This window comes from Pieris brassicae, chromosome 2 (genome assembly GCF_905147105.1).
Source record: "Pieris brassicae chromosome 2, ilPieBrab1.1, whole genome shotgun sequence".
In the NCBI taxonomy this organism is placed as follows: Eukaryota; Metazoa; Arthropoda; class Insecta; order Lepidoptera; family Pieridae; genus Pieris; species Pieris brassicae.
In genome coordinates this window covers 15,765,730-15,787,518 of record NC_059666.1, presented here as the reverse complement: position 1 = coordinate 15,787,518, position 21,789 = coordinate 15,765,730, and the positions used below count along the sequence as shown (strand labels likewise).

Sequence of the window (21,789 nt, the reverse complement as noted above, 5' to 3'; positions counted from 1 at the left end):
CAGAGCGTTAATGATTAGCGACCTACTTCCACAAGATATCAGGCAGGCGAGAAACAGAGAATCGAAATCCCTCAATTTTACTCTATGAGTAAACATGCAGTGTATTAACTATATAAATCATACGTAAGGTATTATATATAACTTTAATCTACACTAAACAGGTTACAATAGTATTAATAACTGATAATTAAGAGTTTATTTATGAGTAAGGGTGTGAAAACCCTATAAAGGGCGTGAATAGGCTTGTGTTAATGTTATTGTAGTTTTTCTATCATTTGCAATATTTGTTCCATTATTTGAAATTAATTAAAATTAGAGTTTTATTATCAATAAAAATAGGAAATTAGAGTCGATTAATGAGATATTTTTATACTGTTTTGTAAAACACTCGGTTACATTATGAGTACACATTCAAATAAGCAGTCTGAATTAAGATTTCTATATAAATCAGCTTTATTATACGCATTTCACAACCTTTTCTTTGAATCTATCTCTTTTTTTCATTTATCTAAGATACAAACAGCGGTAATATATTCAAACATATAAAATGATATAAATATGATAAAATAATTATTGTTATGGAATACTTGAATTACAATTAATTGTACACGAAGAGTTCAAAAACTCAATCATAAAATCTGATATATAATTCTTATATTTCATCGGATTACGATTACACTGATGAAATGTATGGAATTGTATCAATTCGCCTTTCAACGAAGAAAACAATTCGACCCATTATCTCGACATATTGAAATGAGCCGTCGACTTAATTAATACTGAAATTAATTAGTTCATGCTCAATCTACTATTATCTTGGATAAGCCTACTTACATAATATAATTATAGATTTAAAATGATAGTCTTGTTAATTGATAATTAGTTAATATAAGCTTGTTTAAATTACGCCAAAATTATTTTATATTGAATAATATGTAAGTGTATGTAATATTTTATGTATTTTCATATTCAACGACGAATATATTGCGTTCTTTGAATCCTTCAATTTCACATCGAATTCATGGCCGAAGGATGCCGCAGTCTATAGTTAGTAAAATATGTACTACATTTTGTCTATCATTTAAAAAAGGATCTGTTCAATTTAAAGAAACATGTACAGTCATTATAACTAATGTAATTCTTAATAAGTAACGGTATCATAAACAATATTATATTTACTCTTTAAATAATAAAACAACAAGTTAAGTGAATCGAGTCAATACTAACAAGAGCGTTGTTACGCTCCCTCTGTCAGCAAGAAACATAAATAGGTACACAAAATAAGTATATTTTGCTAAAACGGGCAACGAATGTAAGGAATATCATAAAAACGTCCATACGGCCGTACTGAACGCAGTTATTCGGAAAAGAGGGTTGTTTTTTTGTCAAAACAGCCTTATTTCTTATATTCATGTGATTCCAGTGCCAACTATGAATTCGTTTGGTAGAATGTAATAAGACATTAGGAATTTTTAGGATTCCAGACGGGATCGCTAAGATAGATTGGTTGTCTGAGAAAGTGTAGGATCAGATGCCCTTGAATAATTTATAAGTACTAATGGAAATAGGTATTTGCGGTATATTTCAAAAAAGATTTTCTTGTCATAAATATATGTTTCTATAATTGCATAAAATAAATGAAGCATAACGTTATGTAAGATTAAATGGTAAGCATGGAAGTGAGCAATATTCAATTTATTAATATTTTATATTGACTAAACATTTTTCTTTTATTTACTTGAGTACAAACCATATCAACGTAAACCTATACGCATGAATACTATAAGCAATACACAATTATGATAATTAAACGCGTTTAATCGGGTAGTTACTTCTAAACAAAACATCCGCTGTTTAATTACACGATTAACATTCTAATTTCATAAAGTTAATTAAACCACAACCGCAATGTCAATCTTCGTAATTTGAACTCAATCTGGTCCACGTATAGTTTACAAACCTAATATTATCATTGAATTAGGCCTATATTTGTGTACGTCGAATACGTATCTCCATTTCAAACCTCACGCTCAAATATCGGCAAGGCTAAGGTACAATACAAACAATAGGTAGGGAATGAAATGGGTCGGCCAATACTATAAATAATGCATCACATACATTATACTGCGGGGAAGCTGTTTTTTGTATCTCTTGAAATTTCGGAGATTTCTCTTATTTGTCCTCTTTTACCCCGAATCTTTATTCGGATCTAAAAATAATGTGGTGAAATAGAAATAATGATTAATATGCTTGAGCAGATTTCTTGTCGGTGTATAATACTAAATATAATTAACACGAGTAGAATAAATACAAGAATAAAATTTATAAACGTTTTTTACTTATTATTTTGTTTTATATATATATATATATATAGCCTTAAAACTGTATTGCCTGTAATTCTTTATATATATAAATATATTTTAGCCATACGGTTTTAAGGATGTATACAAAATAGTTTAATATGTTGTCTTTTGTTAACATAGCTTTTAGATAACATTTTTTTTCTTTTTCCGACGTTTCGCGTGCTTTACAGCGGTTAATCCGGTTAAAAAAGTGTTTTCTTTCAATAATCTATGTTATTATACAATTTGTTTTATAATTAATATTGACTTAGTAACGCATTTTTTTTGCACTTTCCCTTATCCGTTGGTCTCACTAGGATAGCCTAGAAGAGATCGTTTGAAGGTCATCCGTGGCCTCTCTATTGATAAAAGTGACTTGATTTCATAGTACTAGTACTAGTAATGGAACGAAGTATTAATAAATAGGCATGTATGTAAATGTCATTGCTATTTTTGCACCATATATATTTTTAAACCAAGCGCTGTTAATACTAAGAATAACCTCCCTTCATCGTTAGGCGAGTGCAATATCAAACGTCCCTTTTCATATAGACTTCCAAAGTAATTCCCCGTTAATCGAAGTGAGTTTAGAGTGACACGGACAGCAAAAGTTGTAAGATTAAAACTCATCTCACCCCTCAACTCTCAAATTTCTGATCACGGCGGACGCCTACGGCTTTCGGTGCTTGGGGTGAATTATTAAACGTATCTTATGTAAGGTAAACGCTCGGAGCTGTGTATGTTTTTATATCAATATAATTAGGTAATATACTTATTTTCGTGAGGTTGTAATAAATTATATTCTCACGAAATCGCAGGGGAATTCTATTCGTTCACGTTTAATACGATGTGGGGATAGTCGGATTTTGTATGTTTGTTATATTTATTAAAATTTAGAATTCCCTTTTTTAATAGTTTATTGTAACCACTGGCTGTATAATTAGTATACAGTGGTTATCATTGTGTAGGGCAATATTTATTATTTTAAGTATAGGAAAAGGTAGAATTAATACTACCTCTTTGACCACACATACGGTTTTTAAATGTAAACCTTTTCTTAAGATAATTCAGTTATTACCTGAAGTAAATCTCCAATAGCGTTGACATATGCGTTTGATACATTATTTTTTTTAAAGTGTCAAATAATCAATTTAAATTTTACTGATAATCGAACACTTGACCTCCGTATCCGCTGTGTTCTAAGCGTAATAGAGGTTCTAATACTAAACTATGATGCTGTAAACATTTTTCAAACGCCTTCCGTAATAATAACATTTTCATGTATGACCGCGCAGGACCAAATCCTATTTCAATTGATGCAGTGAGGAACAAACACGAGGTCGAAAGCGAACACGTCCGGGCCTCATCAATGATTCCGCTCTCCGGTGACTCGTATAATCAATGCTGATCTGATTCCCCCGCTATATTCACCACTGCTACGGATTGTTACAGATAACATGCCTAAGGTTAGCTTTAAGGTACAGTATACATAGAATATGCATAGGATCTTGATCCTTTAAAAGCCTGTAATAAAGCATGTTTGAGTGAAGTGATAAAACTGTAAGAAATTGCATGTACTCTAGTAGTTTTTCCCAGAGGGCTAATAAACACGAATGCTAATATTACGAAGAATAATTCACGTTACGATAGAATATGAATTTTTCGAATGATTACCTGCGACTAAGTTTTATCATCGGACGTCAAGGCAGAATACGAAATTCCGTATCACCTCGACGACCGCCGTTCTACAAGCGTTTTTCAAGGTAGTTTTTGCCGCGCACCGCTACTATGTGGAACCAGCTGCTTACTGAAATATTTCTGAACCAATTCAACTAGAGTCCTTCAAGGTAAGAGCGTACCAATTAAAAAAAAGGCCGACAACGCACTCGCGAGCTCTCTGGCATTGAGAGTATCCATGGGCAGCGGTAACACTTAACATCAGGTGAGTCTCTTGCCCGTTCTACAAAAAACTAAGTTTAAGACATTTAAAAAATTTCTGCTGAAATAACTGTTCGATCTATGAAATGGTCACTGGATTTTCAATTATGAAAGAAATAGTTCGCACTTAGACTTGCTTCTGTAGCTTAGCCTCAGTTCTAGTGACAATGCTGCAATTCATAATACAACGAAGTGATTGATTGAGTAAAACATAAAATAAAACACTAAGAAATCTACAATTTTCATTTATAAATAATAATGTCCAAACAAATGCTTTCATGGAACCAATACTCAAACATTACATGGCTTCAACTTTAAAAGGAGTATTGGTCTAATGGAGAAGCGATTTACTTCACTTCTACGGTAAGCGAAGATTCGACAAAGAGCGTTATGCACAGAAGGTAGGTAAATTTTGCTTACAAACAAAATGATTCTTTTAGCTTACGTGAGTATATAATTCTACTGGTTTCATAACAATATCTGCAAATAGATTACACAATGTTGAGTGCAGTTCATAAATGTAATATGTAATGGTGGTCAGCTAGAAGTATTATTTAGAATTAAATTGATTTAATTGCAGAAATCTAAAACCACTAGTATAACATGGTTTGTGGACTCAGTTTCCCCACTTATACTCTCATTAGATCTTTGTGTGTAGCCACTAGTATAACATAAAAGTAGTAAAGAAATGAAAATCGACTGAAGTAATAATTGCTCTTTTGGGCGTCGCGTGCGATAGCTCTTATCTACGGTAGCCGGCGTTGACAACTTAAGCCGATCGAAACTTCGCTGCGGGAAAATTGACTCACGTATTCGGTGAAAAGTTTTCCATCACTTTTAATACGGCTGCCACCTGACCATTAATCCGTTGCTGTGATTTTAACTATCTAACACAGCGTGAAATAAATGGGATTATGGAAAGCAGCTTAATAGGAGAAGTACGAATGTGGTGTATTCAATAAAAAAAAAATTCCGTATTGCGATATAGGATCGCGCTGAGAAAGCAAAGTATGATTCACATAGAAAATATTTTATGTATCAAAGGACAACATCGTATCGTATCTACTCGACAAAACTTATTCAACAACGATAAAATTGTTTAACGTGGCGTACAGTTTAAGGGAAACAATATCGTAATCTATCAAAAATTCTGTCTTTTTTAAACGTCATATGCACGCATGCAATGCCAAGCAATGGTGGGCAATCCTGTGTATGCTTGTTCTACTGCAGAATATGAGGTTCGAATCCCGGTATCGAACACTAAAAATAGGCAATTTCAATTTAATAAATTTCAATTGTTATCCTAAGTTTTGATGTTGGCGGTATTTGAATACGCCTTGGAAAGCAAATTAGATAATGCGGTCGTGTCGGATATCCGTCCTATCGTAGTATAAGAGTTATGGAATAGACAAAACATTATACACTATACTATCTCCTGGACAACATAAAGCCAGTCTCAATAAAGATATGCTAAGGTGGGCAAGAAAGCTTGGAGAACACTATACACTACACACTAACACTATATAACAAAAGTTTCCTTTTTATGCTCCTCAAACAGAGCCAATACTCTAAAGATAATTGAAACACTTTGATATTTTGACTTTTGAAAGATTCTTTAAGCTTCTTCCAGACTCATTTCCATTTCTTTACTTTATTTTCGCTCGTGTGGTTGCTAAATGGTAATGCAATTTAGTATGAAATGAAAGCTGTAGGGAGCGTCTAGACTGGAATGGAGACTTCAAACATTACCGCTTAGCGGCGAACCAAACGGGCTTACTAAAAAGCTGCATTTGTGGCAAATGGGTTTCATCACAATTTTTATATTTTCTTATTACCTTAATGGTAAATATATAATAATAAATTGTAATATTTGTAAAAACAGAAAAAAACTTCTCTGCGTTACTACATAGGTTGTAAGTGTCATCATTAATACCACTATTAGAGGAATATTACGGTAAACATTAAATTCATAAATAATTGAAAATAATTACAGAAGGATAACGATTTTAATTGTGAGACATAAAGAAAGGTCAACTTTCCAAAGCTTCGGTTGTTAATATATTATTAACGACTTTTAAATTAAAATACCAGTCGTAATTGCCACGAGTCGTAAGTGATTTATAGATAGCGCGTTTAAAAACAAAAAAAAAACTAATGTTGGTATTAACGCTTCCGTAAAGATTTTATGGTATGTGCGCATGGATCCAGGGTTCCTGGCAAAATAATAACCGTTTCGGAAAACCGTATAGGAAAGTAATTAGCCTATAAATAAATGTGTGCTTCATTGACAATAAGTTTTCCTATAAGATAAACATTGATAAAATTAAACTGAACTTAAGTAGTTTAAAAGATAAGGAAAATTTTCGGTACTTTTGGCTTTTTTCAGACTAACCATTTTATTCAATTACATAACTAAGCAAAGTTGTAACTCTCAATTTCTATTAATGCATCGGGGCTTAGATTAAATATTTAATTTAAACTAATTAGGTCAGAGGGATTATTCACATTCATTAAAATTTCTTAATCAGATCAACTCTAAATATTAATTAACTTTTCCTTTATTAACTATAAAATTTGAATTAAAATAGGAATTTTGGAACGTTCATGAAGCGTAAACGAAAGTAATTAGCATGAAAATATTAACTTTATTGATGAGAGTTGAAAGTCTATAATTAAAAAAATATTCCTCGAAATATGAATAAAGCTATAAACAGCTAAGTGGGTTCTATATATTACTCGTCACATAACAGATGCAACTAAGACAGACGTACTAATCCATTTAACAAAATATGGATTAATGTTCCACAATTATTCTATAGTGTTTTAACGATGACACATGCAGTCAATTAAATCAGTAACTAGGCCAGAATCTTATGGTAGATAGAGGACGTTAACGAAGTGGAACTCCAGACTAAGCAATTTAAGTCATAGAATCCCGCTTGGATTCCCCCAACAAAAATTTGACTAAAGATTGATTTGGTTTTTCAAACATTCATGAAGTGATAAATTATTCGATCGGGACATAAAACATTATTTGCTTTCCACTGTATTTAAAAACGGCAATTTTCATACTAACGCAATAAACAATTATTTTTTTATACTTAAGTATTATTTATACCTCAAAACCTACTCTTATAATGATTTTAACATAAAATACACCGTAAGTAATAAGATATCCGAAGAGTGTATAATTCATCCGAACAATACAGTAGAAACAAAAGTTACGCATAATAAAGATATAAAATTTACCATTCAAATAACGGCAAAAATAGATAAACATTATTAAAAGAAGAACGTGATGTGAAAACATTTGATTGAAGAGCTCCTTATTATACATATAATACTCCGTCATATTCATTTTGAAATTGTTCCTACAAGTATAATTTTTCTTAATTAACGTTTCAAGCTAACAATGTTAAATTCTGTAAAACAATAGGGCAATTTTAACTTGCCTGCCACTTTATAATTGAAATTCCAAAAATGAGGTAAGACAATTTTACCGCTTATGAAAAAAATAGGCATATTATGTATAGTATCCTGGCATTATGCTTTCACCGTTTTTACTTTCCAAATTTAAATTTTGAAATGAACCAAAGGAAACTAATCATTATTTTAAAATTAGGTCGCTAGTTGCTGAAACATTTTTACGGATTACTAAACTTACAAAACTTTAAGGATATACCAATAAAAAAAAATCGTTTTACATTAAATACTACTTTCTGATATGACTGATAAAGCAATAAGGGCCGGTAAAATTACACTCCTTGAAGAAGGATGTTCGCAAACCTGCGTGTCTAGGCGGCGAATTGTAGCTGGTCAAAAAAGACCCGTTTCAGGAAGAAAATGATACACGGAACGAAGAGATGACCACTTTATGCTGAGTCACGAAGACGATCCTTAAAAAATTAAGAGGAGTAGAAAATAGCTTATGGGCGGCATGAGGAGGTGTTTGGCTGCCAATATCAGAAGTTAGCACCCGGGCCAGGCTGTCAAAAACGTTATTAAAAACATCATGGAAGGCATGCCCAGAAGAATTCAAGCTGTGAGTTTGGTAAGTGTGGCCTACACTTGTTACAGCTGTAACTTTAATTAATTAAAAAAAGTCTTGTCTTTATTGACGACCACTTCTTATTGCTTGGCCGTGTAATTCGGTTTAAATTATTCACCAAATTATCATTAAAAATCCTAGAATTCACTTCACGCGTATTAATTTACATGAAAGTATTAGGATTAATAAACTGAAATGGACCTTACAACCGAAATTTTCATAGGTGCCCGTTTTTTTGCAAAATGGTTTACCTGTCAAATTAGAATGTTATAAAAAAACATGAAATGTATAGGTTAATCAGAACAATACAGTAGAAACAATAGCTATGAATAATAATTTTGAGACTACAGAGTAATCCCTGCAAATTAATTGATTCATCCCTAATACCGTACAATTGAGCCATTGTTTGTACTAACGTGATTTGTTCCTAATTCAACTAGCTATATATATATATATTAAATAGCTGTATATTTGTATCGGTAATGATTTTTGAATAGAAATCGAAACTAATTGCTGGAAAAAGAAAATCAAGTATCAAGGTATTTTTAGTTTATTGATTGTATTAAATATTTGCAAATTCAATTAAACCAAAGGTTATCATGTGGCCATTAATTCAATAAAAATATCAAACTTCAATCCTACTGAACTTGTAACACTTCTTATTCAATTTACATTGACGTAAAGCTTTTCACACATGTGGCGTATTATCTTGAAGTCCCTAATAATACAAATTCACCTACTTCCACTTCTTCATTAGGTGTTTCTTGTCAGATCAAAACTAAATCTTATGAAATATTTCATTAAGTTTTATATCCAGTTATAATACAATATTGCTTACAAAAAGCAAATACCTACATCTCTGGCATCGTTAGTAGAAAATCCATCCGTATCGTAAGGAAACTTATACCTTTTGTAGAGCAACACACGTATGAGAGTGAAACCAGATGGGTTGATATCGTCACATCATTATCATAACCCAAAGATGTTATTACGTTCGCCGTGAGGAGTTGGCTGTATTGGAAAATCTATTTTTATTAACCGATCCTCGAGAGCCTATCTTTAAGAGGCTGTTATTTTTAAGTGAGAGGATTAGGTTGAAAGTATTTTAGCTACTTTTATGAGTTTACTTAGAGGCCCACTTACGGAGGTGTACTTAGGAATATAGAGTGAGCTTTTGAGCAGAAACTTAAGTTCTTTGGACGGGTAATAAATAATAAAAGTTTGTAATGGTTTATTAGATGCTTGATAATGTACGAACGTTGTTTATGAGTAAGGGCAAATTTGTATGCTGCTGGCGTCTTCGTCCACCGCTATTATGCAAATATTTCTTACCTTAGCACAAAAAATATAGAAATGGTCAACAGTATTCTGATTTGGTGGTGATATTCAGCGCACATAATATTGATTTTGGCTTTCCCGAGGACTACACATTTTCAGAAACTATTTACGCGATGATTTTCATTCTTAACTCCACTTTGCGCTTGTTTTGCGATAGGCATTTTAACTACGTGAGACAATTACCTTTTTAAAGTTTTACTAACTTACTTTTTGAAAAATGATTGTCAAAATTTTTAATTATAATATTGGGCGAAAATAAACGAGTAATGCAGCACAAAATATTAAACTAACCAAGCTCAATAGAGCACATCAATCATGCATTACCTCATCAATCATCGTGACGTCACATATCCGCTTTGACAACTACCCATCCGATATTGACAGATTATAAAAATATATTAACGTATCAGTGTTCTTTGTGCCTTAAAAATATCATATATTGCAATATTCAATATATAAACGAACAATATTCTCATAAAAAACCACCGCGGCCATATAATTTTGTTTTATAAATTCAATAATTAATATCTGACACGATAAAGTAGCGTACATCGTCTAACTGCCCAAATAAATAAAATATTCTTGTTTGATTGTAAGCCCAGAATACTAAAATCCTGTGTATATGTTTGAGTAGTTTGAATACAGAAATATTTATTTGATTTTAATTAAAATCCCGGTATACATATTTATTTTTTTGATCTAATCAACCGAACGGCGAACCAAACATCAATAAGTCTTTAGTTTATTGTTAACATATAGGTACTGCACTCATACTTATGAAGGATGTGCAACTATAAAGATAACAAGGTATTTTAAAAAGTATATCAAAGAAAAAATACAAAAAGCAGCTTATCTATTATTACTGCAACATTATTATGAAATATAATTGACAATGACATTTTCTGAATCTATTTGTCAAACAGATAAACACAAAGATACTTTATCATTACACTGTGACGTTGCTAGTCTATAATTTATATTTTTATTTCTAAATACTGGCAGAGGGAAATTATGATAAATGAGACCTGTCATCTGTAATTAATGGAAGAAATAATCGAAATATTTCAAAGGATTTTCTTCAAAGCAGCTGCAGGCTGAGTGTGGATTAAAATAAACGCTGGAGCCAATTGGGTCAAGTGTAAGAACCTGGGATAGATTAAGCCTTAGACATTGAACCAATGCCAGATTGTCAAACATTAGTAGATTGGAGAGCTCGCTGGGACGATTTTAGATTTTATTACGTAAAGATCGATGAAATCACGCCTATACAAATTATGGATTGAATATTCTCCCGACACTTCTACGTAATATACGTTTATCAAAATTATTTAATTTCTAACAAAATTATATATATATATACTAAATATGAGCATTGCAGTAATAAAATAGTACCTATGCTTTTGTTTAAAAATGTGTAATTATATTAATAATAATGTTGCAGTGTTGGCCTAGTGGCTTCAGCGTGCGAATCTCATCCCTGAAGTCGTAGATTCGATCCCCGGCTGTGCACCAATGGATTTCTTTCTATGTGCGCATTTTACATTAGCTCGAACGGTGAAGAAAAACATGGTGAGGAAACCGGCTTGCATTAGATCTAAAAAGTCGACGGCGTGCGTCAGGCACAGAAGGCTGATCATATACTTGCCTACTCGATTAAACAATGATCATGAAACAGATACAGAAATCTGAGGCCCAGACCTAAAAAAAGGTTGTAGCGCCACTGATTTTTTAATATATTAATAATAATAATATTAAAAGTAATTTTAATCTCTTCATTAAAAACGGTTAATAAGTCAAGACTAACTAATATCAATATTTAGAATGTGCTATAATGCTGCTAAATCTTTCAAATTAAGCTATAGCATACGCCTTTCCGAAAACTATATCCTTGAAATCCCATATCATAACTCCTCCTTTCTTGGCGAATCCTTTAAGGTCTCTGCAGTGAGGTGATGGAATTCACTTCCCGTCCCTGTTCGCTTAGCTCCTTCGCTATCCTTCTTTAAATCTACTGTACAAACATTACCTCTCCACCTCGTATCACTAACTTTCGTACTAACTGATGTGAGACTGATCTAAAATTATCGTGATTTATGTGCACTGTTTCGTTTTCATGTGTCCCTTTTTAGTTTCGTCTAAATAACTATTTGTGGCTTACCTTATCTAATTTATTATCGTTATTTTTTTCACAGTGGTTGCCTGGAAAAGTTCGCTCGAAAGTGATAAGGCCGCCAATTGTCCCTCTTTTCATTCAATAATAATAACGATTCTGTAACGAAGTGTTACTAAATAAACTGAAAATAAATAAATCACCGAAGGCTACTTAAATAAAAGAATTCCAGATTAAAATCTTTAAAAATTCCGGAAGCTGTTAAGAAACGACATTTATTGAAGATACGATCTAAGTGCTAAAGAGTCTTTAACATATTATATTAAATGGAATACGGTTAATTAATTTTTGGTAAAAAGGATTTTAATTATATTAGAACTGCGAAATATAAACCATGCTATACAAAAATATACACAATATATTTACAGTGTTTTAATACACATTTATGTCAAAAGTGAAACTTCGTTGTAAATAAATTATTACAAAGGGAAAAGCCCTAATAGATGATCATGAACCAGTATATGATCACTCCATGTATTTGTATATCACTGTATTCGTACTAATGATAATATAAACAATCTGCGTTTACCACACAAGACGTTATGCGACAGAATTGGGATCTAAAATTCTATGTAACTACTAAATGAATGCGTCAACCAATAGAGTGTATCTTTTCTTGATCTCCCTTTTTCTCACTCTCTCTCAATCTCTTTTTTTCGACAAAAACGCTGCACAACTTAGTAACGTTTCAGCCGTAAAAATTTTACCCTCTTCTACTTCATATGTGTATACGAATACAGAAAAAACACATAATATAATCATATTATAACGACTGTCAAATGAAAGTTGTTTGGCAATTATGTTACGTCCGTTATAAAAATCATAATAAATACTTTCTCATTAATTCGATGAAAACCTTATTATTTAACCTTAATTAAGCTGTCATATTTGATTATTTTATTACTAATAACTTGTCTTTTAATATTAATTTATTATGATATAAGTTTAGACGTCAATTATTATTAAAATTAATTTTAAAAAACTTCATTGATATTAAACATCTCAGAATATCGAGCGTAAACATGAATGCGGCAAAATTGTTCAAGACGCAGTGTTGTAACTCCCGCCCTGTTTGATGAGCGCTTAAGTGGCTAAGACTTGTCAAAGTTAACTCCTAATAAATTTCGCTTTTATCACAAATTATCTTGAACATTTTAATTACAGTTCATTGGTAAGCTTAAAAGCTCCTTGTGGCTTAAACGTGTCTTGTACGAATACGTATTTCTTTAATAAATATTGAAAATAATTCAAATCTGCTTTACACTATTAAATATATGCCTTTTATAAATTATATTAAATATATGCGGTATATTTACAGTACTTCTCACTAAAGCTTTATATAACCAAGCTTAAGTTTATTTGAAATTATATAAAAACACATCAGCGAGTTAATGTAAAAGTTATTAATTATACCTTTAAGTATCTATTAAACAACAATGCTATTAAAATTGCGGAATTGACTAACTATTCCAAATTTAAATAAAAATTCTGAAGCGTCAAAACAATAAACAATTTGAAAATGCCAATAGGCATGAAATCGCAGCTCAAAGTTTTTAATCGTAATATTTATAGATGCTAAAAAAGCTTGCACAGCCGAGAAAAAGCTGGATTTCAAATACATAATTCGTATTTTTATTAAGCTAATAAATCTTTCAAAGTGTCGCCGTATTATCTAATATTTTATCCCCGATTCGGGCTCGGGGCGTTATCTCAAGATATTGGCACCGAATTCGGAGAAACAGTCCGTCTTAAAAACGGAAAATCAATACCAACTAAATCAGTGAATAGTACTTGGGCCCTTTTCTCGGTTTGTAACGCCTAATATAAGAACCTGTACATTTAATAAAACCAATTAAACGTTTTAAAAAGACGGCTACTCACGTTGCCTGTGCGTTGCGTCACGTACCGTTGAAGGAGCTTTAGCCGGAATTGTTATGCGGCGAGCATCTTACTAATCAATGTTGTACGGTATGGCAACGTCATATGTTTCAATGTTAATTTATATTGACAAACGAGGTTATGGTGACAGCGTAGAGGTGTTTGCTTAAAGGCTAAGCATAATATAAATGAACATACCATCCCTTTTTCGAAGCAGTTCAGGCCAATTTTGACATCCTATTATATTCGTTGTGGATTATATTAAAAGCCTGAGTTTTCAGTTACTAAGCAGCGATAGAAGGTCTTAAGTTGTCAGTCATTCAGTCGGTCATCAACTTACGTAGATCTTGTTGTGACCATATCCATATTACAAATCTTCATTGTTTATAATATATGTTTAGATTGACTTTACGATTACGATTTCTCGTAACAGTGAATGGTCGTATAAAACACAAACTCGACTAGACGCGAAGCAGCTGGTTATCAAAACAGTGTTGTCATAACGCGATTAGAATAGTTTCAAAGATTACCCTAGATCCAAACTTGGAAACTTTCCGTCATTATAATATCAGTGTGAGAAATAATTTTCTAAGGATTCTCGCATATTTATTATTCTCATCTCCACTATTTCTGTTTCTAACCACAATGTATCAGGATTCATTAAATCTTCATCTTTTGGATTTATCCAATCTTCTTAATGCTACTTTTCCCCGCCAATTGAAGGTCCAAGGGCACCACTATTCGATATTTGGAAAGGAAAATTAGCCCCTTGTGGACACAATACGTGCGTGTAATTACTGTAATTATAGCCATAAAAGGTTTAGATTAAATGGCCGCATGAGGGCAGTATTAGTTAATGAATAAATCAATATTGATTTAAAACAATGATAGCTTTATAGGTGAAGTACCTACCTAATGATAACATAATAGATATTGGAATTAATACATTTTAAAAAAGGTAATAGGTATGTTTTGGAGAACCTGGAGTATGATTGGTTGGCTCCATTAGTTAGTTTAAGATACATGTTTAGAACTGGCCAGTTAGAAACATTTTTAATGACATATTTTTATTTAAATTTTAGAACTCTTTGGTAACCTAATTCATTCATTCATTTGTCATTTGTTTTTGTGAATTGGCGGCAAATCTGAAACTCTTGTTACATGTGACCTAACGCGAGGAAATTGTCGGTCAATGATTTATTATGACTTTAGTTGTGGGCATACTCAACAACAAAGCCATGATAGGCTGCTATTAGCATTTCTTAACAAAGCCTCATCTCATGCCACTATTTACAATTGGAGTTTAAGCGTGGACGTAGCAATCTCAATGATGGTCCGCGTGAGATGTGACGTCCTTTAACAGCTACTACAGCGATCTATCTGCAGATACGGGCAAGCCTAGGCTCGTAGTGTAAGTACAGGATTTGTTTATGTAGTAGTGTGGTCCTTCAAACACAAAGGTTAAACAAAAAAAATTATATATTATCAGTAGTATATTTATAGGTTTCGCAAGCTCGTATTCTCTAATATTTGGAAAACGGCATTAGATTTATAAGGTAGTCTAAACAATGATTTACAAAACATACTTTGACGTACGTTAACTGTGTATTATTTCCATAATATATCGAATTCGATTAAGGTTCCCATCTTGTCCATTGTGTAAATAAAATTCAGACGATTAACACTAATAAAATGTATTTAAGGTAAAATTTGATACGTATATAATTATGGATCTATGACAGTATTGATTGATTCTAAACGATGTCGTTCTTTTTACGTTCCTATTTTCTAAGGATTACTTACAGTAAGAGTTCAGGGCATGCAAATATCAAGTTGTGATTATGTTTTCAAACCCGTGCGTTACACTAATTAATTATTCATTCTAGTCGCGAACTTTCTTTACGTAAACATTGTGAGAAAACCAGCGTCTCCTTGACTCAGGTGTCGATAACTTATGTACGACCCATAAAGTATTACTTGCTAAAAATAACAACCATTATTGAGAAAAAACGGGACATCATACAATATAATGATTGAAGCAAATTAGATAAAAATGCTGTTATTACTATAATCTACCGTCACTTCGAAGAAGGCGCCAAATCCCAGTTAAAAATATTAAATTATATAGTCGCAATACGTCGAGCGATATTAAAAATAGTATGAAAGAGAGCAATTCGTTCTATCTGCGGAGAATCGAACCTATTGAATAGGGATTAATTTTTTATCGCTATGAATCTGCAGAAGACAGCTCGCGCTTCCTGGGGTACATTTTTTACTAGGACTTATAATGAAGTACTTCGACTATCAAGTATTTTTATTCACTTTTTTGACGACCTAACTAGAATAAATTCGCTTATATTGGTTTTTGTAGCATTTTGGCATATCAATGGAGGCTTCTATTCATTTACAATCTTCACGTGGCTAATATTTTTACACAAGTTTTCCCTTTTTAGAGTATGTTTCCGAATCAATGGGAATGTATTTAATATTGATTTGAACACTGATCCTACTAGACAATTACTCAAATCAAGTTTAAGGAGATAGTTGTAAAATAAATACAAGGTATTTATTTTTTAACTATAAGTCGTTAAATACAAAGTACAGATAAAAACAGACAACATACATTATTAGGGATGCAACCGGCCCTATTTCTAACTAGCCATCTCTTACAGGCAGTCCTAGAAAGAAAAAAACAGTTAGTCAATAGGCAGTGTAAATATATTATTCCTATATCCTATATAATTAAATCCTTACTAAAAAGCGATTTTTCATTGTACAACATTAAATGCATGACTTCCGTATGGTATTTGTTCGCGGTGTTTACTAGAATGATTCAAAAAGAACTTTAAATACATTTTTGTCATTTGAAAATGTATCGTTACTTTTTTCGTATTTTGCTTGCACCAATACAACGCAATCCCATTGATTTTTAAGAGCGATAAACTTAGGTCTTTGAGATATTTCATAGTAAACAAAGACTGGTGAGTTGGAAGGAAGTGAATGAAGAAATAGTTCCTAAGCTCTTCTAATCCGAATACCCTTCCGCCACACTTACTACGGCTTCGTCTATTTGTTTTTGCTCCAGCGAGTAGCTGCGGCTTACTAGAGATAAGTTCTAAGGCACTTAAGTTTAGTAATTCTAGCAAATTGAGGTTAAAGCCTAAATACTGACAAATCTACATTGCTCTAGAACTTGGATTTTCTAGTTGCGCAAAGCAAAAATTAATTGTACTCAGAGTCATCAATTAATGGACCTATTATGTAACATTTGTAATATATTTAATAGTGGTGGTAATTATGCGTTATTTGCAAATATATTTTTTTATGTGAATAATATATTATGTCAAATGCGCACATGGAAAGAAAAGTGTATTGGCGCACAGCTGTGATTCGGGGTTGAAAGGCGCGCGCTCAACACACAAGGCCAGCACTGTTATCGGCTAAATTAACGAGGTTAAGTTACTTTATAGGTAATTAGGAGGCATTGTAGACCTTTATATCCCATCGATTCCTAGCAATGTAATCAATATTTCAAATATGTAGGTATAGAAGTTGGATTGCCCACTCTCCTATTGATAGTAATTATGTGTGGTTCACATAGAAATATATATATCTACTTTTTAGATCTATTTGCGCAACAGACATTGTATAAAAGTCTAGTTGCAACTCCTGAACAAAACGTATATTGAAAGATAACAATTATTCTCTAATCTGTTTATTCTGCATTGATAGACAATATATTTTATTTCAGCCCTATTGAAGCGAAAAACATAATACTTATTGTGATGCAAAGATCAAAGTCCGATTGTGATCTTATAGCTCTATAAAGTAGTCCCTTTATGTCATGTAGTCTTTCAAAGGGTCCTTACAAATCATGTTATAGCCTCTAATATACAATAACAATACATGTTATTGATCTATTTCAGTCTCAAAGCCTTTTACCACCTTGGACTTTCACCTTCGCTCTTGAGTGTAACTTTGTGTATTAAAAAGTTTTTATTATACACTACTTGAACTAGCAAAAATATCTGTAAATTTATATATATATTTTTTTTATGTAATAGCAGGCAAACGGGCAAGAGGCTCACCTGATGTGAAGCGATACCGCCGCCCATGGACACTCACATTGCCAGAAGGCTCGCAAGTGCGTTGCCAGCCTTTCAAGAATTGGTACGCTCTTTTCTTGAAGGACCCTAAGTCGAATTGGTTCGGAAATACTTCAGTGGGTAGCTGGTTCCACATAGTGGTGGTGCGCGGCAAAAACTGCCTTAGAAAACGCTCAGTTGTGGAACGACGGACGTCGAGGTGATACGGTTGGTATTTTGTATTTTGCCTTGACGTCCGATAATGAAACTCAGCTGCGGGTATTAGACCGAACAACTCTTCTGAACACTCCCCATGGCAAAATGCGGTAGAAGATGCAGAGGGACCCAAGATCTCTACGCAACGCCAAGGGATCAAGCCGCACGGAAAGTGATTGGTCGTCGACGATTCGAACCGCTCTTCGTTGAATACGGTCAAGTGGAAGGAGCTGGTACTGGGGAGCTCCCGCCCAGAGGTGAGAACAGTATTCCATGTGGGGCCGAATTTGCGCTTTATAGAGTTGCAAGCGGTGGCCCGGAGTGAAGTACCGTCTCGCCTTGCTGAGCACACCAAGCTTTTTGGAGGCTCATTTAGCCTTCCCTTCCAAATGACCGCGAAACTGGACGTTATTCGATATATCAACGCCCAATATTCCGATGTTAGCTGAGGCTTTAAGGAGAGTGCCTTCAAAGAGGGGAGTAGCGACAAAGGGAGTTTTTTTAGCGGAAAACGCGCAGACTTGTGTCTTCTTGGGGTTCAATTGGACTAGATTTAGTCTACCCCAGCCCGAGACTCCACGTAGTAGAGTTTCGACTTCAGACACAAGTTTGTTCCGGCACTCATCAACAACAGCCCGAGAAATACCTGCCCGGCCTGTGTAAAAAGTATCCCCAGTGCTGTCGTCCGCATAGCAATGAAGGTTACTAAGTTGCAACATATCATTTATATGCAGAATAAATAGGACACAGCCTTGTGGGACACCAGCATTGACGGGTTTAAGGTCGGAGCATGCTCCGTCGATGACGACCTTAATGCTCCGATCAGCGAGAAAGCTGGAAATCCAGTTGCATACTTTCTCGGGGAGCCCATAGGCTGGAAGCTTCGAGAGCAGTGCTCTGTGCCACACCCGATCGAAGGCTTTCGCTATGTCCAAACTTACCGCCAGCGCCTCCCCCTTGGACTCAATTGCCTCTGCCCACCTATGTGTAAGGTATACAAGGAGGTCACAAGCTGAGCGACCACGACGAAAGCCGTACTGAGAATCGCTAATCAGCTGGCTGCCCTCTAGATACCTCAAGAGCTGGCCGTTAATAATGGTTTCCATTATTTTGGAGAACAAGGAGGTTATTGCGATTGGGCGATAGTTGGACGGATCAGAGCGATCGCCTTTTTTAGGGATCGGATGTATCAAAGCTGTCTTCCAGCACTTCGGAACAGTGTTGAGGGAGTACAAGTACCGGAAAAGGCGCGTTAGGACCGGAGCCAACTCAGGAGCACAAGTACGCAGCACAATTACCGACAACTGTTTCTGTGATTCAATTAAGACACAGTTTTTTAAGTATTCCGTATCCGTGTTATATTATCATGAAAAATTGCGGTTTTTGTGTCTTTACATTAGTAAATTGCCACCCTCATCGAAACATGTTTTATTCGTCAAGTAGCTGATAACAGGCTATATTATAACAGATACATATCATTGATCTTCGTGGTTTTCTAAAGATGATAACCTTCATGATAATTAAATCAATACAATGTTAGAACTATATGACGTTCAGTTTTGCGGTTATTTGGGAGGAAAGGCTAAGTTAGCCTCTAAGACGCAGGGTGTGCCCAGCAAAGTTAGACGGTTTACTCCGGTTTACGAAGAGCGATTTGAATCGTCGACGATCAGTGACTTTCCGAGCGGCTTGTTCCCTTGGCCTTGCGTAGAGATGTGGGGTCTCTCTATCAGTGTTATGTTCAGATGAGTGTTTTTGCCAAGAACCACCATTATGTGGAACCACCCGCCCACTGAAGTACTTCCGACCAATTCGACTTAGGGTCCTTCAAGAAAAGAGCGTACCAATTCTTAATAGGCTGGCTACGCACTTGTCAGCCTTCTGACAATGTGAGTGTATATGCGCGGTGATAGCACTTGACATCATGTGAACCTTCTGCACGTTTGCCTCCTGTTACATTAAAAAAATCAAGCATTGTTCAAAGTTCATATGCGTATATACATGAAGAAATGAATGTTGTTTTTATAAATACGCAGATGAAAATCACATCTAAAAATACCTCACCGCTTATTTATCAGGTTATGGGTTTATCGTATTTTTAAAATTACATTTAGAACTTTTTTAATATATATTTACACAGCGCACGCAATTGAAGCTCTAAAAAAGGAATAATGTTTCCCATTTCTGCAACATTGTTCTCTTTCACTTACTCCCAACCTATATTCATAGTAACTAGCTTATTAGTATCCCAATGTTATATAAACACATATATAAAATATCCAACGTAATTTTTTTTTATTCAAATCAAGTCGTTCAATCCACACGACTAGTTACTATTGAGATCAACCTGAAGTACAGCAAATATCCCAATTTCAGTCACTTAAAATAAGTAAAATACTGGACAGCATTGAAAGCACGTCCTCATTAAGTCCGCGTTACACGACACAAATGACTCCCACTTACCAGTATGCTCATGCAGGCTATCCAATTTGCATATATTTTTAAAATAATTGACGTATTTACACACAAAATTGGACATTTAATACGAAAACAGTAGCACAATTTCATTTTCCAATCAATGATGTGAAATAATGTGTCAATAAGCATTAATATAATAATTATTTTATTGCTTTCTAAGATGTAGAGTGCCAAAATCTTTTCTTGGCTGGTGGCTGAAATTAGTACAACCGTCGCCATTTTGAAATGTCAAACTGTAATTTGTATTTTTCTGTAATTTCTTGGTGCGTACAAACAATAATTTCTATCTACCAACATCTAATAAAAATCCAACGAAAATATATATTTTTTTATTCCTTGCATTATACAGTTTAATTATCGAACGGTTATAAATTAGGTATCTTAAAAGGGATTATAATACTAATAGTACAGGTAACAAAACCTATTACATCAGTTATCCACATTTATTTAAACCTAGAATTGTATTCTCTAGATACTGTATACATTGTTTTATTAAGATATTGCAATAAATTATTAAGTTAGCCTGCATCACTTAAAATTACTCCCCTTATGGTAGCTAGTAGTTACTAACCTGATGGTTAATATTTATTTACGGGCTATACTAATATCTATGACAGCAACGCTCTTACCTGCCAAGTAAAGTATGCGACACTGTATGTATTATTGACAACTATAACACAACGTCAGCGAGGCATGATTCTCTTGAGAAAATATTAAAAAAAGAAAGGTTACAAAATGGCTCCAGAACCACAATAGGTGATAATGATTACACTGTTGACTAACATATTGTATATTAGTGTATGTTATTAAAAACAATAGTTTTTTCTTATATTTTCTAGTACATATTTCTTTGCACTTACTAATATTATACATTTATACAATTTCTTACGTCAGCGATATAGGCGAAATACTTTAATTAAAATTATTTTAATTGATTTAGTACATGATAGCAGTCATGAGCAAGGGATATTTCGTTTGATTTATTTTTATCTTAATTAAAATTGAAGTACTTTATCAAGATCATACACTTTTGTTAAAATTCAATGGCCTTTTTAATTAACGGAACTGAAGTTCATCTATAGACTATTGTGATTTTATACCTGGAAAAAGATGTCGGTGGCAAAAATATTTTTTTTATGCTAACGAAGTCGTGAAAGAACAAAGAAATGTCGTCTAAGCTTTGAGCGTATAAATAATCGATATAGATTGAATTGTGTTTAATAAAGGGCCTCTTATTTGATCTGTTCATATATGCATAAAAGAACAACTACGAGAGAGAAAACGGAATCAAAATCC

General features: G+C 33.5%; 1 protein-coding gene across 2 annotated transcripts in view; it reads right to left on the bottom strand.

Moving 5' to 3' along the window:
• Positions 1-21,789, bottom strand: part of LOC123720677 — a 44,520-nt gene that overhangs the window by 6,271 nt on the left and 16,460 nt on the right. The window contains exon 1 of one of the 2 annotated variants that reach the window (XM_045677383.1): positions 9,661-9,749. The exons of the other annotated variant lie outside the window; for it this stretch is intronic. The gene's annotated coding sequence lies outside the window, so the exon portion shown is untranslated. Of the gene's footprint in view, positions 1-9,660; positions 9,750-21,789 lie in introns of those variants that run through there. 2 annotated transcript variants of the gene reach the window in all.